This window comes from Sparus aurata, chromosome 11, assembly GCF_900880675.1.
Source record: "Sparus aurata chromosome 11, fSpaAur1.1, whole genome shotgun sequence".
Taxonomy (NCBI): Eukaryota; Metazoa; Chordata; class Actinopteri; order Spariformes; family Sparidae; genus Sparus; species Sparus aurata.
In genome coordinates this window covers 25,409,895-25,429,464 of record NC_044197.1, presented here as the reverse complement: position 1 = coordinate 25,429,464, position 19,570 = coordinate 25,409,895, and the positions used below count along the sequence as shown (strand labels likewise).

Genomic DNA, 19,570 nt, shown 5'->3' with positions numbered 1-19,570 from the left:
TTAGAAGAAAAATTCCCCTGCACCCAAAAAAGCATTTTCCCCAGAGGAAACCAGTATTAAAAAAACGATGTCAACATGGATTTCATCACTCAGCGTTTAAACAACACATTGAATGAAACGGAAGAGCAAAGGGAACCATACAATGACTATACAGTACATGACCAGAAGGTTTCCTATCATCAACCCAATTTTTACGTTCATCCGGCGTCACATGACGTCGACTCGGCAACCTGCGTACCACCATTTTCCGTCTTTCAAAGCTTTCTGACTTCAGAGGGAATTTTCCAACTCAGGAAGACGTTTTCCCGATAATTCCAACAGCACGCGAACACACATTTAGTCTGGACCATGATGAACAAACCAACATTGCCATCCCTGGGGCCAAGCAATGAGCGTGGCTACAAACACAAAGAAAAATAAATAAAGTCTTGTATGTATCCATATACACTATGAAACTGCAACTTGTCAGCAACTGTAATTCTGCAACCCTTACTACACTCGATGGTTAAAATAATACACACTGACAGCTGACCAAGCAGGCTAGCTTGAACAGGAAAGCCGCCTCTGTCCACTGTGAACGTGCGGTACGATCAGAGAACGTAGTGGTGAGGACAGCCGTTTGCTCTGAGGCTCGGTCTGGGCTCCGATGAGTTTCGTGACGACACTGATGTTGCGAAGGAAATATGACTGCAGTGCATTGAAATATACTCCAAATAGTGAGTGTGTCAGTGCTACCGAAAGCCTCATTTAAGATGCCAAATATATCAGGGGTGCAGATTCTGCTCTCTCACTCGCTCCCTCCTCAGCCATCGCTGCTGCCTCGTCTCATCTTCCTTACCCTCTTGGTTTTTTTCTGCCCTCAAATGTTTCCTTCTCCCTCCCTCCCGTCCTCCGCCTCTCTGCATCTGATTTGCCGATGCAAAAAGAGATGCCTCAGTGTTTCAGGAACCCACTGCTGACTGATAGAAATATCTGATTGGGAGGCAGACATACAGGCGGAAAGACAGATAGTGGGGGAAACGTGGCCTCTGGAATGCTTCGCTGACATTCTCTCTCCCTCTCCTTCTCACAGTTATTCATTCTTTGATTCCTTCTACGTCTCTCAACCAGGGCTCCCTATAGCTGACATGAGAGAGGTGAGCCGAAAGAGCATTCGTCTCTGCTCTCATAATCCCCCCCCCCCCCCCTCCAGTCATACTCAATCCTTGGTTTTAATTTATCTCGAGTCTGCCTGCTTACATCTATTCCTCTCCCGACCTCACACCTTTCCTCCTCCCTTCATTCATCCTGTTTTTTTTTTCTTTCCACGTCCTCTTTCTCATCATGCCCATTCCTGAGATGTTGTCTACACTACTACAGTAAACACTTCCCGGGATCCTGTCTGTCTAGCAAAATGCTTTCTAGCAGCAGGATGAAAGGCATGCAGCATTGACTCGAAATCAGGGGCTATCTGTTATCTGATTGGCTGACATGGGAAGCTGTCTGTGGATTTTAGTTACCGGGGAGAACAGGGAGATAATGGCACCGTGTCAGCAACTTCTGGAGCTGCAGGGGCCAGGCGAAGATAGGAGTAGATAGGATGGCCAGTGCTGTAGAAGTCTGGTTTGGCACAGTTTTTGTATAATTTGTCGGAAGATATTTTGAATTGTAGTCCACTGGTCTGAATTTCCAGGCTCTACATGTGAGGCACGTCAAGAAAAGGTCATGAATGAAAATAAGTATGAACACGTTTACAATTCTCTCCAACATGCAACAAAGGGCAACTCTAAGAAAAGTCTTTTTTTTATAATCTGATTACATCAAGTTTTTCTCATGATTCACCAAAATAGCTTACCATCTCCTTGAGCCACCATTCTCATGCATCATACTACCACTGACCAACTCTCACTTGAGAAAATCCAAGAAAAAGCTCCAAAAATGGATTTTAAAACCAGTACAGGTCTGTGTTAAATGTGCTGTGGCAGCTTCAACCCAAGAGATTGAGGACAAAGCTATAATAATGTGGTGCCAGTGTTGGTTAGGATAAAAAAAAAAAACATAACTTGTACAGTACCAAGTTTCAAAAGCAAGCATCACAATAAGATAAACAGTAGCGGCACAGTCCAAGACAACCATTCACCTTTCCAGCCGTCTTTGTGGCCAGGAGAACCAGGTATTTCAGCGAAAACATGATCTTTTCCTAATTTTAGGCAAGTATTTGAGTGCCTAAGCCTAACCTGACTTTAAAAATGTAAGCAAGGCAGCGGCCCGGTAGCTCAGTCAGTAGAGCGGCAGCTCATGAACTGAGGCTCTGTCCTCACTGCAGCGGCCCAGGGCTCAAGTCCGTCCTGCGGCCCCTTGCTGCGTGCCATCCCCCCCTCTCTCTTCGTATTTCCTGTCATCTCTCCAAGCTGTACTATGATGAAAAAATGTAATCATGAAATAAAAATGAAATGTAGAAGGTAGAAATGTAAAGAACCTTCTTGTGGTTTGCAGCACAGGACAGAAATGAATATAAATGAGAGTGAATCATCTCAAAGTAAATTAAATAATATGGACCAAGTCACACATAGTAACACTGATATATCTCAATATCCAGCATGAACTATTTCTGTCACATAACTGTGTCTTAAAATAGTGCCTCACCCTCACTAATCCATAATCTCATTCACTATAGCCTCTAAATACACAATTCATCCCTCTTGTTAATGATTTGTTGTACTGTAGAAGAAAAAAAAAAAAACATTTCAAAGCGAGTCTCGTGACATGAATATGTCAGCTGAGGAGCTGGATTACAAGAAGAAGGATTGATTCGAACAGTGGGCCTTGATTGACGGTCGGAAGAGACCTCCCTGATGATAGGATCCTGCTGATTGGAGTCATTCACGGTGGGTGTGCCAGTTCAAGTGCTGCAATCTAGTGTGATTGTGCCGCGGTGACACCTGCGCCTCCTCTCTCTCCCTCCTCTTATATCTCTGACTCTCTTCTCAGAGTCTCTGTAGCTGAGTACCAAGTAGTGATAGCAAGGGGGCTGCCTCCTTCAAAGGACTCACAGTGGATTCGGGGATACTGAAGTCTACAAGGAATGCATCAGAGGCCACTCGAATTGGCATGGTAGCACACAGCCTCGTAAATCCAATCTAATGTATCAATTCTTGAAATGGACACTTCAACGGAAGCAGCTCTTGAATTAGGGCACAGTTACTTTATGGTTTTTGCTTGTCAGGTATTGCCAGTCTAATTTGCCTAATGTGATTTCGAGCGATTTCTGTTTCTTTGCCAGCCTCTTACCTACCTGATACCTGCCAGCTGTGTCTGTTCTGCCTGCCAGCTCTGCTGTGTTTGCTTGCCTGATCCTGCCCGCCTGTCACCAAATAAAAGTGTTACCCTTCATAAAACTGCCTTTTTACTTACATTTGGATCCTATTAGCAGTTCCCAGCAAAACCCAATCGTGAGCTAATGTCACACTGCCTTTATGTCTGAAAGCACACAAAATGAATCAATCATTAATTGTGTCCACAGAGAGACATTCATGCCTCAAAGTGTATTCAACATGCCTTTTTTATTGATGCACCTGGAATATGGAAATGTTCTAATGGTCTTACTTTTTTTTGCCAGTTTTTGCTTGTTAATGTGCACCCAAACATAATTAGTCATTATTTCCTCATCTCTATGATGATGGATAGTCAGGTGGAGTTCACAGTTTGACTTAAAATACCTGTTTTGGTAATCACACTCGCAGACGCAGGTGGTCCAACTTCCCACAAAAAAATTGCCTGTTTTGGTTGCCAAAAAAAAATGCTAGAAATGTCTGCAGGTATCCCTCAAAGTATCCAGTGGTGGGAGCCCTTGGATGTAAAAACGCCACCAACTTCCCCTCTACCTTCTGCTGCGGCTAATAAGCACATGCTGTAATGTGAACATGTTTGGCACAAATGTTAACCTTGGACATATCTGTGGTTTGCAGAAACACAAGCTGCTAAAATTATATCCTGCCGACTGGGCTGGTCGTCCGGTGGAGTCGAGTATATGATGACTGAATTAAAACATTTTGTGAGCCCATCCTTTAACAGAAATGCACAACATGCATAACATCAGGCACATCATCAGGCATTAAAATGAAATATCACATTGGCCTGAAATGAACAGACTGATGGGATGAGGATGTAATTATGTGCGCTCACCTGAACTGCTGACTACGAAGTGCTCTTATTTTCGCCAGTGAAAGTGTACACTGAAATGCATTGTGTGTATGCATCTGCCAATGGGCCATCACAATAAGAGAGGGCATAATGATATGATAACTCCATCAGAAGAAAAAGTTGATGTTCTCTGCAATCACGTGAAAAACGCAAGTGCATGTATCGCAATCAGCATCTGGAACCACACAAAAAGAGTTGGAAGCATCGAAATATCAGATATCAGCTAAATCCAGTATTACGCAATCCTACTTCTTCAGCATATTTTTGTTGCTACATAATATTACCAAAACTCAACCGAGTCTGGTAGTCTTGCATTTGTTGGCTCCCCTGTTCGCTTACTAAACAATCAGCACTGGGAACAGTCCTGACCACGACTGTGTATGTCCATAGCAATAGAAAACACTGGTCCCTGTTGAGAAACAAGTGTTTTAGCAGCTCCAGCAAGAAGCTGTGAGAAACTGAAATGTGCAAACACACACTCGCAGGTGAAGGAGCAGACAGGGTTCAGGCCTCATTAAATCCCAGTCAGCCAGCAGCTCCACTGAGGCCAAACACTTTGCAACTCACAGGAGAAACACACACCTTGGCGCACTTTGGACCGCTCATAAGCTGGTAGGTTACAAAGCAAGTGCCGCGCGTAAGACTGCATACTCGTGCAGTGTGGCTTCTCTCGCTCACACCGCAAGCACACGGGCACTCATATGCAGCAGCGGGGCGTTCATCTGTTGATCTACATTCCTGAGCTTCATGCAAGCCATTAGTGCAAGCAATCTCACCACAGTTAGTTTGAAAGATGGGAAGAACATCAAACGAGCGCCGTGCACACACACACACACACACACTCGCACACAGAAACGCACTTTCCTACGGTGAAAAAAATCTGCTCGCTCTTCTCCCTTTTTTATCCTTGTTTCATCTCTGCTTCTCTTGTGCTCTACTTTACTTTCGTCACCTCCAATGTGTGTGCTTTAACCTCTGGGAAAGCAATGACTGCCTTACAAACAACAGAGGCATGTGTGTTCGAGTGTTTGTGAGAAAGAGAGAGGATGGAGAAGAGGGAGCCCGCCGTAAAGCAGGTTTTCTCTTTGGCTTGCAGATGGGAGACATAAAACTTTCATTAGAAAGAATGCGTTGTCGGAGAGAGAAAGCATGTGTTCAGGTTGTCCTGGGAATGAGGTTGTGGGCTTCTGGAGTAAGAGACAAACACCATGGCTCAGCACTCACAGGTGCGCAGAGGCCCACAAACAAGCACGCCAGCATGGAGCAACACTTAGATACAATTTGGATACATAAACTGCTTAAAATCAGCACACACAGGAGGAATGAATATAGCACACTCTACTACACCAGCAGCTCACACTATCCCAAATTACTTTGAGATAATGGCGTGAGAGCCTAAATATATTCTGAGAGGATGAAAAATATTTTTTTAGAAGAGAAGCAGCTCACAAGTCATTATAAGTTCCCGGGTATAACATTTTGAATATGAAACTCACGCGCACGCACGCACGCACACACACACACACACACACACACACACACACACTGTGCAAAAAGACACACATGCGACTCATGTCTACATCTGCAGTTCTACACTTTTTCTGCTGCTTCTCTTCTTGCCGATAGGAAACACAAGTCTGCTGGCACTGCAGCTCTGCCACCGGATGATTTTGGTTGCAGGTTTGGAGTGCTGACAAAGACGATTCTCTGCAACTCTGTTCAGTGTGTGTGTGTGTGTGTGTGTGTGTGTGTGTGTGTGTGTGTGTGTTGTGTTCACAGCTGGCTGCCAACGTTGTTAAAGGTTGACGTTTGGTTGACTGTAGTCAGAATTCAAGTTAGGACAACGTCTGATGCCAACCTCATCACCCTAAGAGCCCAAAGCTTAGTGTCTAAAGGTCTTTGTCAATCCAACCATCCGAAACCCAAAGATATGCACCATACACCGGTGTACACAAAGAAAAGAAAAAGCAGCAAGTCTTCACCTTCGAGATGCTGTCACTATCAAATAACTGGTATTTTGCTTGAAAAATAACTTAAATGATGAATTATCGAAATAGTTCCTTGATTGATCCCGATTAATTTTGTCTTGATCAACTAATCTATCAAAAGACTAATCTTTTCAAACTTAATATCTCCTCTGTTCTTTTACTTTTGGTCAATCTGTGGACGGGTGTCAACCTCTGAAGTTTAAGAAATACAGTTCTAACATTGTGACTAGTCTAAAGGGAAGACAGCGGCATTCTATATGTGAGGAGCCAAAAAGAAACCTGCGATCTACTTTCAACACCAAACCACTGCCTTGGTTTGATATAACCGAGCCCTAAGATGTCAGGCTGTTGGCCAGAAGCCACAGCAACTATGACAATACTCGGTACTCTCACATAGTTGTGGTTTACCCACAATCTCTACTTGTCACTCACGCTGTAGTAGAAGCAGTAGGAAGCAATGCAAATAGTAGACCACTGTCAGAAAGTATGTGTGTAGGTGTGTATGAGTTTTTGTCAAATTGAGTCAGCGAACACATCGGACAAGCTTCTAATTAATTGGGTTGATAACAGAGGTCTTGGCTCTGGTCCTGTCAGCCCTCATAAGAATACAGTGCGGCAGGTTGGAGAACACGAGTGTTGATAATGAACTTCTTGGGAAAACTTGAAATCAGTCCTTGCAGGTGGATGCTGAGGTCAAAGTAAGACTGGTAATGCTGACCGGCAGATGAAGTGCCAGCAGTGTTTGCAAACTATTGGTTAAAGGACCAACCTCTGACACGGAAAAGTGCAGTTAATGGTTATTTAAGTCCTAATTCCAAGTCAAAATCTCAGGCAAGATCCATCGAGTGAATGTTTTCCAACCTAACCACACGTCATAGTACTCATGGTTGCAAACCTCCCCAGGTACTTTCAATACGGCCTGTATGACAAGGCACGGCTCCCAAGTAAAGTGGTTCTCTTCTCATTAACTAGTGTTTTAGTTGACTGCTAAGAGGCACCCATACCTGTGAAGTTCAGAGACTTGCAATCAGTTTGCTGTGGGCGTGTTTCACACTGTGACTCATTCAGATTGGAAGTTGGCAATATCAGTTCTGAACTATTGACTTCTTGCATGCAATGGATTGGAGCATAAGCGGACCGGAAGGGATAACATCACAGCTGATAGAGTGAGCATTAATAGACTTCCTTATTTGCAGACTGTGTGATGCAATGAAAGTGAATCAGGTATACAATATGTTTAAGGGTGTAAAGTATGTCATATCAGAGTTTATAAGTGCAACTCAAGTAGTCTGTATAGAAGCCAACACTCCCACAACCCTCAGAAGAACAACATCCCACTGTGTCCACATTCAATATATTTGCACACCCACATACATCTTTAATATTCAAATAGAAACTCAGAAAGCCAAAGGTTGTTTCAGGCTCAGAACACATACTTTTCTTACAAATGTTCACACATGCATGTACACACTCTGTAAGTCTTGTCGCAGGGAGTGGTTCCACTTCCAACAACACTCGGGCAGGAAGTTCCTGCCTCCTGCGGCCAGCCAATTACAACACAGAAGCTGACGATGAAGGCTCCATTAAGGAAGTCACATGTTGGACTCTACGCTCTTGACTCCTCTCACGACAGTCTCTGTTTTTTCCTGCCTGTCAATGCCAGGAACCCATTAAAGGAGCAGTGGTGGGGATACAACGGAGGGAAACAATGCAAGGATGGACCCCGCCATTGTTCTTTAGCGTTGCTCCTCAAGAAATGTCCGGTTGTTGAACTGTATTCCTGAGCTGCAGCGCAACATCTCATTTTAAATGTTACCTGTAAACCTGGCTGTATACATCATGACTGTCACCTGGAAATGGCATCCTGTGCCCTACCCTTTAAGGGCTCTGCCAGGGTTCAACATGTGTTAGCTCACTGATTATAAACCAATACGGTCTGAGGTAGTTAGAAATAAAAAGAGCATTAAGTAGAGAATCTCTTCATGTGAATAGTTGGTTATGCTATCATGGTGAGGCATTTTTGGAAATGTTTTGAAATGTTCTTTTTTTTTAGCTCATAACGAAAAACTATTTCTGAATTTTCAGAGTTAGCTGCCAACAGTGAGTGCTTTAATGATTTCAATATTAATTTTTCCTTTCTGTTAACCTTTTCACAAGGACATGTTCACAACAGTTGCTACTGGTAACAGCATTATGATGCAATTACAAGGCAATGATCAAGATGAGTAATTGCTTCATTAAAAAACTTGCTTCGGAAAATGCTCGATAGTTATGTGAAATATGCACAGTTAATAGTTAATGGCCTAAACATGCAAAAGCACTGGTTTAGTCTTTAATAAATGTGAGGGTTTGCTAGAAAGCAAACACAGGGCTGGTGACCCTGGCCTAACCAGAAGCCAGAGAACAAGGGAAAGTCTTACGGCTTGTATTGTTCCTCTGATCTCCGCAGTTCCCCTCAGCAATGGCCTGCAGCCCACCTCAGTGACCTTTGTTCAGCCAGACCCACCCACTCAAGCATCCACCATGGAAATTCCACAGAAACACTCACACATTATTGTTGGGCCCAATAACAATGCAAAACTATGCACATCCTAACCAACTGTTTTCAAAGACCAAAGGTACAGTATATCTCACAAGGAAGTGTTCCATGCTGTTAATCTTCCAGGTGGTCAGTGTACGTCATTCGTCAAATTGAATAAAAAAGTTGGAAATGATCTCATTGGGACACAAGAGCATGATCTTCCAACAAAAACACAGAGACGGATGTTACCCACATCATGTCCTCCATCACGATAGGAAAACAGGACAAATGTTTTGAAGAATCCGTAGCAGATGGACTTTTCTGGATGATTTTGATTTGGAAAATCTCACTGTGTCTTCCTCATTAATGTTGAATAAATCAAACTGGGCACAATGAAATCACATTTTGTGCGTCATTAGTTTCAATAACACTAATTAACATGGAGCCTCATTCACTGATAGCCTCTGCCTGCAGAAAGTCCTAACTAGCACAAATTAACTCACTTGCAAAATATCATATCACGACATATTTAATCGCAATCTCAAGCCACAATATAAATTTCAAGTTCAAGAAATTCATCTAATTGGCCACATCAGTCTATTGGTTTGTTCACACAGTGCAGATCTGGTAATCAATGAAGTAAAAAGGGCATTAAATATTGCGACCAATATGATTTGCATGAAAATTATATTGTGGACACCTTCAAAATAAGTCACAGTCAATTAATCGTCAGATTGCCCCATCCTTTGGTTATACGTCGACTTTAAAAGCTTTGTAATCCAGCTATTACAAGGCTGATGCTGATCAACAGGATCATATTTTGCCCTGTAGCCAAACACAACTAAGCCAGCCTGATTAAAGGCATCATGCAAAAACATAGAGATGTCTCATTAACATCTAAAAATACAACAAATGGTTTACACGTTAACTGGCAGATCCACTACTGCTACAGGTGAAGAGAGGAAAATGCCATCATCACTAGTCAGCTGCTTTTGTTAAGCTCCTCTGTGAGCAACAGGAATGTAGGGGTGCACCGAGCCAATATTAAGATCAGATATCAGCCCTGATATTGACAAAACGGCTGTTTTTTTGTTTTGTTTTTCTCCGTCGCAGCACATCCTACGTCATTCGTCAGCGTTAGTGTGTCGCATGCTGGAAGAGCACAAGTTGTTGTTTGACCAACTTTTTATTAGTTTATTCTCAGGTTCAGCTGCTATGTTTTATGTTGGATTCCTGTTTACAGGATGTTGCACTTACTCACGTCACATTTCTCCGCTGATTAGCTAGTAGAACCCGCCATCAGTTGTTAGCCTCACTGATCAGCTGTTAGCCTAGCAACGCTTACTTTCAAACCGACGTACTCAATACTCTGTGGGCTGTCCATAGTTGCTCCGTTGGTCCTCCCTCCACCACAACCTCAGGGTTATTCACCGCCAGGCTGCTTTGTTGCTCTCCTCTGCTGCTGCGGTCTCCCCCGACTTGCAGCGATGTTCGATGGTCGCTACTCCGCCGTTGCTGGCGGGGTCTTCAGGTGTTCAGCACAGGAGCAACTGGACCTCTGCTGTCACTTCACCCCAGGCTTCTTCGCTTGGATTGGATTTTTGGTCTCCTGCGTCGCCCACGCTGTGTGCACGGAGCCTCCAGACGCTAGTTTGTCTACGGACGGTGCTACTGACTTCGTTGCCAATGTTCCCTCCGTGCTGACTGACAGGCGCTCCATTTATTCTTTGTTTTGTTTGTTTCACTTTGTTACGTGTGTCCTTGGGTACCCTGACAGGCGCTATATAAATTGAACGGAACGGAACGGAATTATTATCATTATTATTATTATTATTATTATTATTATTATTATTATTAATGTTACACATGTTTACAATGTTCAGTAACTGTTTGATTATTTTGTCTTAGTTAGGAAAGCCTAGTGCCTTTAGTCCCTTTCACATGGTGGAAGGTATACAGTTTATTATTTATTCAACACCGGTATCGGATCGGTATAGGGTATCGACAGATACACAAAGTCCAGGCATCGGTATCGGTATCGGGACTGAAAAAGTCGGATCGGTGCATCCCTACTCACATGGCAAGTTATACGGTTCATTCATTCAACAGTAGTATCGAATCGGTATCGGGTATCGGCCGATAGCTCAGCCCAGGTATTGGTACTGGGATTGGATCGGAAAACACTGGATCGGTGCATCTCTACAGGAATGTACAGTATATAGGAATGAACCCACAAATTAGCAGTTTATCTGTCTAGAATGACAAAAAGTAAATCTTAAACTGCACTTATAGTTAGTAGACAGATAAGGTGGGTCCTTGAGGTGTGGTGTGTCAGATGTGTCATCTGGACACAGACCAGTCGCCAGGATAAAATGTTAGCAGTTAAAATCTCTGTGAACCACATACTCATTCACACTGGTTCGTGTCAAAGGCTACATACCATATTTACATTTCTACAAAGCATGTCTTATGACCTGACCTCAGGAGGTGTGGGTTACAGGCGAGAAGGCTGCCAACTAGTGACCAAAGTTCTGTTTCATCTACCACCGGATATTGTTAAGGAGGCCTTAGGACAAGTTCCAGACTTGTTTGTGGCGACCAAAACAGGTATTTTAAGACAAAATGTTTGCAGAAATGTACATTGCCAACACTCATTCTGGCGACTGGGTTCTTGAATAACACAAATAACCGAAATGATAAAGTTCAAATTTGCTCAGTCTGTTCTAAGACTATGCTGTATGCTGACATTCCTTTAAACCAAAAAAGAAAAAAGTGCTTTCAGGGCAGAGAGAGAAATCCACCTGCTTTGGCAGTGACTTCAATGCAGGCTGGCTGCTGTCCGAAAGAAAAATGGGCTGGTTCTACCTCAGCCACAACAAGCTCAGGAGCTGTCGGCAGCCAAAATGATGATGTCTACAAACTTTCCATTTTGTAAGAGGTAAATAACAGCTATTAACATTTCTATAAATTGTAGCAGGATTGAAATGAACGAGTTCCGAACGTCTACAATACTATTGGATAATCCAATGAATTAAGTTACTTACTCCCCCATGAGGACCTCAGAGCCACTTTATCTGAACTTCTGCAAAGTCCCACTGTTTTTGGACGATGGTGTGGAGTCGTGCAGTCTGTGGGAAGCTGTGGTTTGCAGAACAGATGTGCTGTGGGCACAGAGTACACACAAACACACCTCTGGCCCGCTGTGAATTTACCCTTCTGCTGACACTGATAGGGAGGAATACACCTCTTGCTTTAGGATACCAACATGGTGAGAGAGAGAGACAGAGAGAGAGAGAGAGAGAGAGAGAGAGAGATAGCTGTGAAAGCATGGCACATCTGAGGAATAGTGTGTCAACGGAGAATGAGATTAGTAGTGCCATCCCTAGGCGTTGCTCAGCTGGTGTGTGTGGTGTGTGAGCGTGCTGACTCCCGGCTCTCATGTATCCGTGTGTGTTCTCAGCGAGGGGTTTTTGGCTTTTTTGACTGACACAGAGAGCGAGTTTAGGGAGTCCCTCTTCCTCCCACAGCACAGCTTAGAAGCCCTAAAGCTCCTTAGCCCAGGCTCCTTCACTTGTTCGATGAAAGAACATCTATCCATGGAGATAAAACAATAAAAAAAAAAAAAATCCTGCGTCGGCCCGCATGGAACATGGAAGAGAATTTGAAAGCTCTCGCACGTTCTTTCTTTTTTCTAGCTTTGTTTTGTCTTTGAAGTGGATTTATTTGGTTTGGTGAGAAACTGAACACCTGTATCTCTTTAAGAAATCAACTTAGCACACACATTTGTGCATAAACACACTCGCAGTGTGTGGGCCAACAAAGGCATTTACAGGTTCAGAGGAGCCTCAGGAGGAGTCAGTGGATGTGAAAGTCTGAGGAATATGAACCACATGAGCACCGGGCGTTCGGCCAGTCAAGATAGAGCACAGACTGGCATCGACTGGCACCGGCCAATTTCACACACACACACACAAACACACACACACACACACACACACACACACACACACACGCACAGCCCATCTCAGCTCTCAGCGAGAAAACACACTGCTCCAGACACGCCAGACTCACACGACTACAATGTTTGTGTGAAGTGCCATGTGGTCGGTGCCGAGTTGTTTCTTTGCTGACAGCTATTTTTAGAATAACACATTAGAATAATTTCGATCGTGACCGTCACACAAACTCTGAAGACACGACTGGAGCAGTGTGTTTATTCAGTGTATAGCATGCATTGCATGTTTAGCTGTTCGGTGTGAAGTTTGTGCTCTGCTCTGCATACAAGCAGCCATACCAAGATGCTCACTGGAGTGGCTACAGATTCTGGGTGGGCCGGGTGCACGCATGTGTGTGTGTGTTTTTGTGCTTCAATACACTTTCCATCAGATTAAGCTTCTAAGGCTTTCCCTTACAGTTCTACCTAAGGCGTGTTCCTTAATGGGCTGGTTTCAGGACCAAACTGGGCTGCTTCACTATTCATTACATTTAGTTTAAGCCTACTTTGCAGGAATTTTACTTTTTTAAAGATTTTTTCAGGCATAGACATCTTTAACTGACGGTGGATAGACAGGAAGTAGGAGAGAGAGGGGGATGTGACATCCTCCGGCCAGGATTCGAACCGGGGTCTGCTGCATATGTGGTATGCGCTCTTAACCCCTCAACTACCTGCGCGCCAGAATTTACATTTTACATTTTACATTAAATTAACGTGCACTACATTCATGCCATAACCAAACAAGTTCACACAGTAAGCTTATCACGGCCAGATTTATCTCTCTGTATTTCCAGTGTTTTAAATATGGAGTCAGTGGCGTCTTCCCTGTGCTGGCACACTTGAAGCGATGAGTTTTACCTTGAGTGTGGCAGAGCCTGTGGACCCAGACACACCAAACCGACATTGAACAGCATCAGACAGTAGGGAAGAAGGCTGGCTGTCGGACTGCCCATGTCTCAGCCAAAATGCTGCACTTGAACACACCACAAAGACTACAGCCATCAACCAACTAGCTAAAGATACCAAATACCAAAGATGTGGATAAATACAAATATGCAAATTTTGACCAAAAACAAATTTGGGAGGAAAATTCATCGTGAGAGGACATGAATGTACGCGCCACATTTAATGGCAATCCATCCAATAGTTACATGTCACACAAAACCACAAAAGTCAACCTGGGCAAAAGGTTAAAAGGATCACCAAAGCCAGCATGATTCATCATATGGGGACCATGAATATCTGTTCAAAATGTTATGGCAATCCATCCAGTAGTTGTTGCGATCTTTCAGTCCGGACCAAAGCGGTGGATGGACTTACTCACCAACATTCGTCATCAGTGGATCCACTTTTCAATTCAAAACAAATGAATCATTTCGATGTTGTCAATGCAAAATGCAAAACCTCGCAACTCTGCTCTGGCTTATTTTAATATTTTACCACAAATGAATGGGTTACAAGCTCTTATTTGGGATCTGGGATTACAAGACGCTCTCAGATCTCACTGAATAACCTTAGAAATTAATGGGTGATGACCTAAAAGAAAAGGCGCTTTTTCTTGTTTTCTTTTCCTGGAAAGTTGACATTTCAGAGACAAACAGCTCCATCAGGCAGTTTCTATTTGCAAAACCACACATCATGGCATCGTTACAGCGAACGCCTCCAACTGCCACCAGCATGTGAGCCGGTATGACTCACCTCTCTGCACCTCCAAGGAAATCACACACACATACAAAACATTACGCACACACACAGAGCATGGACACTAATGCGGGTCAGATGAATCTGAGAGGACGGAGCGTTTGCGTGTGTGTGTCTGTGTGAATAACAATGTGCCCTTTAACCTGAGCGTGGATGGAGAATTCTTAATGTCGGTGAATTCAGCACAACACGGACACACGCACACTGTGACACCCTGTAAACACGGCCCGTGCAACGCGAACGCTTTGCTTTTTTAATGTTGTGCTGCTGCGGTTAGCCAACCAACCATAGCCAATGCTCTGTGGCAGGAGAGCAGAGCGGCGACCAAGACTAACTGTGAATACATGCAGACCGTAGAAGAGCGGAGAAAGAGAGACAGGGAGGTTTGACATTAGAGAGTGGCAGAGATGCAGAGGGAAAGGATGCATATCGCAAAAGAAGCGGCCATGCAAAAGTTGCATGTATGAGCGCTCTAAACAACAGCCATTCCTCGGTCAGAGCATTTCCAACAGTTTGTGTGTGTTGTTATCGTACGCATATGTGCACATGTCAGACTCCAGCTGAAAGACATTAGTCAGGCCAGAAGGGAATTTTACTGAGCCTGGCCCGGCCAACGAAACGCTCCAGAGAAAGGATCAACTGGTATACAGAGATGTAAAAGACAAACCGACAGGCAGAGGAGAGGAAATGTTAGGATCAAAATAAAAAGAGAGATTCCCCCGTTTCAGTGTGTTTGCACAAAGGTGCTCAAATATGTACGTACACGCCTCATCTGAGCAGCATCTGATTGCCACAGAGATGCAGATGATCACAGCTCAGGAGCGACAAGAGATAAACATCAGCATAAAGAGAGAGGAAGATGATAATAACTGGAGTCATCACAGCATGGCTGGAATGTATATAAATGTGTCTGAATGCAGTTCTAAAAAATGCCATTAAAATGAACAGAGACAGAGGGAAAGGAAAACATATATCAGCAGACGGGAGTGAATTTATAGTTAAAAGGATAAACGTGATAAACGAGACAGAAAAAAGAATGAATGAACATGACAACTGACAGAGGATACCTGCAGAGAACAGAGTGGGAGAGGAGAGGATGACAAAGATAAAGTGATAAAAAAAGAAAGATTGAGAGAAAAACAATAAAATAAAAAAAGCTCAGATCCCATCTCTCCTCCTCTTACCTCTGCAGCTGTGTGTGAGTGTGTTATCCTTCGGGACAAAATACGTAGTAAAGAGAGAACTTCAGCTTCAACAGCACCGCCACAGAGCCCCACTTTCAAGCTCTTTCCAAATAACGCACATCTATCTTCATATATCAGCCAACACACTTCAGTCCAGCGGACAGTCTTCTGTCTACCTGCGTGGGTTTGTGCAAATGTTTCCTGGATGGTGATGAATAGCGGTGAGTGAGAGGAGAATACTATGACGGAGGGCAGACGGTGTGAGTGAAACGGGAGAGCACAGCAGACTGAGTAGGATGGAGGAGTTACAGCTTCCTAACATCAGAGCGGCTGGGCTGGATACACCCACCTCCTCAGCACACATCAGCCGGGACTCGCTCAGATGGTCTGAAGTATGCAGAGAGAGAGAGAGAGAGAGAGAGAGAGAGAGAGAGAGAGAGAAAGAAAGAAAGAGAGACTGAGAGAGATTGGGTGCTGCCTGAGATGTGATCTGATATATGCACATATGCATGCGTGGCTGTGAACACATGCATACCCTCATAAAGGATCTCATTAACCCCCTTCTACACACACACGCGCGCACACACACACACACACACACATACGCACACACACACACATACGCACACACACACACACACACACGCGTGCACACAGATCTTCTTCCGACTGAACCGAGCCTGTGTGAGATGTCTGCAAGGGCTTTCAGCGAAAATAAATAAAGTAGCTGATGGCAGAGCAATGCAATAACAGACTTCATGGCAAAAACAGCTCTTAGAGAGATGAGGTTAATGCTCAGTGGGCGTTTTTAAAGTTGAAGAGCTGGGGAAATTAGTTGATGACTCCACTGGTTCCCCACCTGTGGGTTTGGACCCCCAAAGGATCTCAGGGTAAATCTAGAGGGGCTCATATGATGGTGAAGAAGAAGAAGGAGAAGAAGAAGTAGCTTAGTTTGTGACACCAATTCAGTAGTGAAAGTGTAACTCTGCTTTTAACCCTTCCCTAGGAGCAGCAGACAACCTATGCATAGCGCTCAGGGAACCAACTCTAGATCGAAGCCAGGACCTTGGTTGAGGCCTCTGACTGGAGATTTAACCTAATGTACGTGTTTTCATGGCGGAGGAAACCGGAGAGAACCCATGCAGAGAGGCCCCGCCCCAGCCGGGATACATACGTATATCTACACATATTAATTATCAACAGAGAGCCGGAGAGTGGAGAAAACATTACCGTTCCATTTTTACTTTTTCCTATCTTGCCTTTAAAATCCTTCGACTGGAACAATCGGAGAAGGAAAAATCCCTCCCATGTTCACAGGGTGTAACCAGGGATGACGGCTCACATTTAGACATCATTTGATTTTAATTAATGAGGCAATTAACAGAAGATGTCTCAACAATTTTGATAATCATTTGATCATTGCAATTTTTCAATAAGAAAACAACAGCAACAGCATGCCTCTTTGTTTAATCTGGACAAAAACCGGAGCGTAAAAACAGCAATTTGCTGTTTTACAGGACTTGACGGTACATCATACAATTTCATGGTCCTAAAGAGTTGTCGGGAAACCAGTGAAGATTCTGGGAAGTTACTGGACACAACCAAAAAGTAGTCCAGCACATTCTGTCTCCCTGCAGGGGCTGTGCAATTTCTACAATCTGTTTTGTGTATACATTAAACAAACAATTTATAACAGGTGAATAAGTGAGCTAGCCAGTTTCCCCCAGTGTTGCATGTAATACTGTAGCATCATATTTCCTGTCCGGTTATTAAAGTGATGAAAATCTTTCCATCTAACAACTTAAATCAAATAATCCCAAAAAATTAACTGATAACGCAAATAATTGTAAATTGCAGCCTTGATAGACTGAAAAAAAAAATGAAGGGAAAAAACATTGCTTGCATGTGTGTACAGAGGAGCTTGTTGTTGGGGGGTAAACTGAAGTAGACCTCAGGACATGCTTCTCATTCTTGGAGTGCACCGTTGCCTGTCGCTCAACATGCTTTCATTTTCCCTCCAGCGTTCCCCTCCTGGTGAGGTGGGTGGAGGCCGGAGGTGGGGGTATTTCATGTCATGGGCCAGGGCTTTGAGCTGCCACACCACCAAACTCTGCTGCCCCGGACATGAGAGCTCCTTGCCCCCTGGGACAAAGCCTGCCTTGATAAAGGCCAATTCCGTTGCTCGGTGTGTGGAGAATGGTCCTCATTACTACCACAGGTTAGAGGTTAAATTCTTGTGGGGTCGCCCAATAGATGGCAATATCACAGTATGGGCAAATTCACACAAAAATGAAAAATCACTCATTATCTTATAAATGTCAATGCCAACTGTAAGTCAGTTGAAGTTTTGTGGCCTGCAAAACAGCTTTGCAGCATTCTCCTGAACAACTAAAGCAGATGGGGACAAAAACAACCAAAAAATGGCTCCATACAGCTCGTCCATTGTAATCCAATTCTCCGGAAGCCCTGAGCCCAGTGATTTGGAAAGGCGCTATTTAAACCCTCGACAGGCGGTAAAGATGATTAGATATGCTAACCATTGTAGCTTAACAGCTACAGTGAATATTTGGCTTAAAACAAGCATGTAAACAACAGGATTTCCAAGTTTGGATCTTGTGTATGGGAACACTTTATACTTTTTTTCTGTCCACATCAGTTGTTGAGGAACATGCTGCAATGCTGTTTTGCTGTGATGCTCCAGAAATGTTTTGCGGAGTACAAAACAGACTTACAGTCAGCATTGAGGATGAGAACATAATGACTGAATTTCTAATTTTTGGGTGGACCTATCCTTTAATCAGTGCTTTCAGATCTGCTTAAAGTGAAGACTCCCATAAGTAAAGGAACCGATTTTCCAGGGGGAATAAATGTCCACCATCATTGAAATGCTCCAGTGACCTTCTTCAGTGTCAGTGTGACAATCCTGTTGCATCCTGTGTGTAAACAAGGCCCTACTCACTGTGTAGTATATAGCTTGGGACATGGGTTTCAGGATCTGATGGCAATAATTCTCCCCTTGAGAGAGCGATATTATCAGAAGGTGACGAGGGAAGAGAGACACAGTAATCCCTCTTCATAATGCATCTCCTGGTTAGGCTTTAGCTGGCATGTGAGGGAACATAGCATCTCCCCACCAGCCCTCCTCATTAAATCTGGATAAATCACCTGCTGGTTATTACATCTATAATGGAATCTACTTCATCAGGCAGTGATTAAACATCATATGTGGGGTTTAAAGATAACATCAGTCCAATCGAAATGAGCTATGGCATTCTGGTAAATGCATTTGTTGAAGAAATGTACTGGTGGGGCAAATCCAGAACGGGAGATTGCAAAGATAACATATTCTGAGGACGGCGGTGGTGCATGCTGCAGCTCCATCACTACCACAGCTGGGAGGGCTACAACCCCACAGGAAGTACAGTGCCTCCAAACTACTCCCATCCACTACTGTATCAGCATCCTTACTGCAACAACACCTGATCACCAAGCCAGAAAATAAATAGAGTGGATTCTGAGAGCCGGGGCTCAGTAGCTCATGTCCATCGATATATCTTTGCTGCTGACCAAGCAGCTACTCTGCAGCAGCAGCAGCAGCAGCGGTTCGTCCCGCATACGTACCATTGCACTGAATGCTTATACTTGTTTACTGTGTGCAACGAGACGACACACCTGTCATTTCTTATTTTTGCGCTGCATTCAGATGCTGCGATCCTCTCCTCGGTCGATTAAAAACGTACGCCAGCAACAACACTGTGCAGCCCTGTTAAAATCAACACACTACAACTGATACAAATGTGCCAAAACACAGACTAAATAGGCTGCTCACGCGCGGAATTCGCTTTATCTATTCCGGCAGAAACGTGACAAATCGTAAATAGTATCTTACCGTTAAACTGGTGGAAGGATAGCCTCTGCTGACTGTCAGATGAGGAGATGCTCCAGTGGAAGTGAGAATGATGCTGGACACTTCTGCCTCTATTTACATGAACAATGTCGC

At 43.9% G+C, this 19,570-nt stretch overlaps 1 protein-coding gene across 6 annotated transcripts in view; it reads right to left on the bottom strand.

The window, feature by feature from the left end:
* Nucleotides 1–19,559, bottom strand: part of kank4 (KN motif and ankyrin repeat domains 4) — an 83,128-nt gene extending 63,569 nt beyond the window's left edge. For 3 of the 6 annotated variants that reach the window (XM_030433172.1, XM_030433181.1, XM_030433180.1), the window contains exon 1: nucleotides 19,460–19,559. The gene's annotated coding sequence lies outside the window, so the exon portion shown is untranslated. Of the gene's footprint in view, nucleotides 1–3,393; nucleotides 3,460–15,570; nucleotides 15,942–19,459 lie in introns of those variants that run through there. The other 3 variants (XM_030433177.1, XM_030433176.1, XM_030433178.1) reach the window with 3 other exon arrangements.
* Between the last annotated feature and the right edge of the window lie 11 nt (nucleotides 19,560–19,570).